Below are 4,588 nucleotides of genomic sequence, written 5' to 3'. Positions count from 1 at the left end.
GCTCTAACTGCACAGGCCCCGCGGACCTTTCTGCAACACCCCCGCCTCGTTCCTGCCTCTGTACCACTGCTTTTGCAGTTTTCTGCCCTCAGAGCACCTGCCTGCAGAGCCTCAGGGTATTCACACTTCTCCAGGTTTCTCCTCCAAAGTCATCTTATCTGAGCTGCCTTCCCTGCCCCAGTACCTGTGTAGTCACCATCCTTTTCCCTGTGAGCTTTGTTTTCTTTCTAGCCTAAAATTATATTATAAATATTTTTGTCCCTAGGGCCTAGGACTATGCCTGGGACATATAAAGTCCTGGATAATTACTTGTCAAATGAATGAAAATCCAGCCATCAGGTTTCTTAATTACCTTCAGTCTATTTGGCTGCGTAAAGAGAAATCTCTGCCACATGTCTTTATTTTTTATTTTTCATAGAGATGGGGTCTCACTATGTTGCCCAGGCTAGTCTTGAACTCCTGGCCTCAAGTGATCCTCCAGCCTCAGCTTCCTGAAGTGCTAGGATTATAGGCATCAGCCACCATGCTTGGCCAACCACACATCTTTTACAGAGGCGTCTGTGACCTTGGGGAAACAACCATCCACAGTGGACATAGCAGACTCCGATACCCCACGCAACACTTCCTGTTTATCTTTTCCCATTTGAGGGGAATCCTGTCCACCATTGTCTTTCTGGGGTTACTGCACAGCCTCAGACAGACAGTGCTCGTGTGCAGCCAGCCTCCATTTATCACCAGATGCCAGATCCCGAGGGAGCTCAACTCCAGCCTGCTGCACAAAGGCGGTCAGATCCTCCGTTCTCCTCTTCTAGATGTGCACAGGTCCCCACTAAGAGTCCATGAAGACCAGGCAGCCTCTGGTTTCTCATGCTGTACTTCCCCCTGAGGCTGTTATCAGCCTTAAGCAATTACTTACATGCTGCAAACTGCTTTTGTTCACATTTGCACAGGGGGAGTTTTCCATCCTTGGCTAGATGGTGCCATCCATGTTCATCCATTGCCCATGCTGTCATTCTGTTCTTGTGCCTAAGAGATTTGTGGCCCAGAATAATTGCCCTGGGGAAATGGCAGGCCTAGCCTCTCCTATGCTATCCTGAGGGGAGCACCACTCAAAGATGGGGACTTATCTGCTCAGCACTTGCAGGGGCGAAGGTAGAAGGAGTGAGCTCCTAAGGTAGCTGGCTTCCAAAGACAGCCCCCTCTGCAGCACACCTCCAGCATGCATGACTATGTAACTCCCTTCCAAATTCAATCTGGGCTGGCTATGTGACACACTTTAGTCAATAGAATGCAATAGAAATGAAGTTATGCCTGTTCTGGGCCAGAACCTTAAGGAAGTCTGGCAGCCTTCGCTTTTGTGTTTTTGGAAGCCAGCTGCCATTTTAGAAGCACAGCCAGAAGGGCCACATGGAGAGAGGGAGAGATGCCCTGAGTCTACGTGGAGAGAGAGAAAAGGAACCCAAAACCTCAGACCTTAACCAAAGACCCTTGAGCCCCCCACCAAGCAGATCCAGCCAAGCCCCTCCATTCAAGCTGTCTGTGCCAATTATTAAGTGGTGACCCTGGCTGATCCTAGCTGAGGCACCGGACACGGGAGGGAAGAAGCCATCATGGACATTCTGGCCCCACACATGGAGCAGAGGGGAGTCATCCCCGCAATACTCTCTCCAGAATCCCCACCCTCAGGGTATGAGAAATCATGAACTGGTGGTCCTGAGTCACTAAGTTTGGAGGTAGTTTGCTCTGCCACAATATAGAATTGAAACAGCCCCCAATCCTTATGTGTGGGTAACTCTTGCCTGCGTTTCCTAACTGTAAAAATGTTTCCATGGGTCTGACTGCCCCCTCAACCACATAAAACAGGAAGAGCTCTCTGGCCTTTTGGGCAGGGGAAGTGAGTTTGAATAGGTGTATCTGTATTGGACATAGGCATATCACATGGAGGTAAATGGTTGAGGAAGCTCCTTGTATTTTTTAATTTTTTAACAAAGATTTGCACTTAAGCTCTATGGATATTTGAGATGTCCAAGGAAACAAAAAGTTCAAAAAATATATAATTTGGAGGTGGGAGATGGAGGAGCTTCAGGTGACTCTGAAATAACCTCATGCAGGGGCACGCCCAGCTTCCATTCTTGTGCCTAAGAGATTTGTAGAGTTATTTTATTTCCACATCAGTGAGGTTGACAGTGGCCAGTTGTCACCTTCATTAATAGTAAAGACAAAATAGCTCTACAAATCTCTTAGACATTTGGAATATGCCTGAAAACAATATGTGGCAGTTTTTCAAGCTTCCTTGTTTTGGGCCTCAAGGCACAAATGAGACTGTGGAACAGTGTGGAATAGTCTGGAATGATCTAGAACAGTCTGGAACAGTGAAAGGGATGAGCCTAGTCCAGTGGCAGAAGCCCTGGTCCTGGTCTTTGCTCTACCATGTGACTCTGGGAATCTCTTGATCCCATGACCCTTGGAACAATATTAGAGTGATAAAAACCTGACCTGCTGACCTCATAGACACTAAAGATTATGGAAAACTTTGACAGAAGCATTCAAAGGGAGCTGCTTTGAAGGGATTCATATTCACCTCACAAATGGACCACTGAGTCCTCATCAGACACTGGGGTTTGTCTTCCAGGCTAATTATTTAATTTGGGAGAAACTTTCCAGTTGATACTTGTATTGGCATTCCGTCTGTTTTCCTCTCTCCTACCACATGGCTATCTACAACTGATAGGGATGGGAAGAAGAAGCTCATAGGAGTGCCCATGGGCAGGCTTCTTAAATTGTTCCTATTGATCAATTCTGCCAGCTTATGGCCTGCGGGAGTGGAAGGAAGTGATATCTGGGAAAACTAATCATTCATCTACCTCTCTTGACAGCTGCTTCCTGATTATTTATTCTCTGAAATAGCTTTGGATAAGATGAAAATAAAGATTTTTGTTTTATTTGTGTAAAACAACTTCCCATTTCTAGGTTGACCATGTGACCAATGCATTTCTGCCTAAGGAGGATAACTAGTAAAAATAACCTCTTTTTTTTGTTTTGTTTTGTTTTGTTTTGTTTTGTTTTGTTTTGTTTAATTGAGACAGAGTCTCACTTTGTTGCCCAGGCTGGAGAGCAGTGGCATGATCTCGGCTCACTGCAACCTCTGCCTCCTGGGTTCAAGCGATTCTTCTGCCTCAGCCTCCCAAGTAGCTGGGACTACAGGCATGGGCCACCATACTCGGCTAATTTTTGTATTATTGGTAGAGATGGGGTTTCACTATATTGGCCAGGCTCTCTCACTCAAATTCCACCAGAGGAGCCCCTATGTAACAGAAGACAAAAATAGAGAGAGAGGGCCTCTCTCTGTTTGAAAGTGGTTTAATTTTGCAGTGATCTTAGAGGCTGGGGTTGATATTTGGCCAGGGTACCTAATATATCTCCAGTCTGGGTGGGGAGTTACAGTAAGTGGTGCTTTTGTATTAGGTCCCTTAAAAGAAAAGGAAGAAAAATATCTTTCCCAACGTATCTTGGGAATAAGATATGTTGGAATTCTACACCCCTCCCCCAGTACCTCGGAATGTGACTGTATTCGGAAGTAGGATCTTTAGGGGTTATCAAGTTAAAATGATTTCATCAGTGTAGGCCCTAATCCATTGTGAGTGGTGTCCTTTGGCAAAGGGGAAATTTGGACACAGAGACAGACGCATACGGAGGGAAGATGATGTGAAGACCCACGGAGAAGGCAGCCTTCTAGAGGCCAAGAAGAGGGGCCTGGAACAGATCCTTCCCTCGCGGAAGGAACCAACTCAATTGACAGCTTGATTTTATGCCTCTGGCTTCCAGAACTGTGTGCCAATAAATGGCTGTTGCTTAAACGACCCAGTTTGCTACACTTTGCTATGGCAGCCTGAGCTAACGAATACACGTTTCCCTGGAGGAGAAAGAAGTCAGGGAGAATTCCTGATCAAAACAGGTTTTCAGCTGAAAGAAGTTGGACTTGGTTCTGAGAAGAGAGTGGAGATGGACTTAGAAGGTGGGGTATAGAAGAGAATACTGGGGACCCAGGGACATTCTAGTCATCATCCTCTGTTTTCATAGTTTGCCTTTTCCAAAGAGAAGGTGAGGACATGGGCCGTGACTTTTCCCCACTGGGACCCTCCCCTCCACTCCTATTCATTTGAAGGTATATTTAAAAACTGGAGCTATAACAATTTAAGTAGCTTTTAAAATTAGCCAGATCTAGTTTAGTTTAGCTTCTGGTTGCCTTCCCTCTGACAGTGTCGGGTGGCCTTCCTGTCCGGACCCACCTAAAACGTGATCTGCTTTCCACTCGTGCAGTTCACAACTCCTCAAATCCATTGTTCTTTGTGTTGGAAAATACAAAGTGCGCCCGGCCCTGCAGACCCAGATCTGCTCTGATCCTGAGGCCTGGAAAAGCCATTTCTGGCCTGGCAGTTGCAGGTGATGGTCCTAACCAGTCCGGGAGCAGATGAGAAGTTCATAGGCTGTTAATAAACTGGAACCAATCGGTGACTGCGGGTTGATTGTGCTGGGGCCGGCTGGGGCCGCAGGTCCCTGGGAGAGCCCGCACTTGCGTTGCCTTTAT

Source organism: Aotus nancymaae, unplaced genomic scaffold, assembly GCF_030222135.1.
Source record: "Aotus nancymaae isolate 86718 unplaced genomic scaffold, 86718_ANA_hifiasm-v0.15.2.pri h1tg000022l_1, whole genome shotgun sequence".
NCBI lineage: Eukaryota > Metazoa > Chordata > Mammalia > Primates > Aotidae > Aotus > Aotus nancymaae.
The sequence above is the reverse complement of the archived record's forward strand: the minus strand, read 5'-3'. Positions refer to the sequence as shown.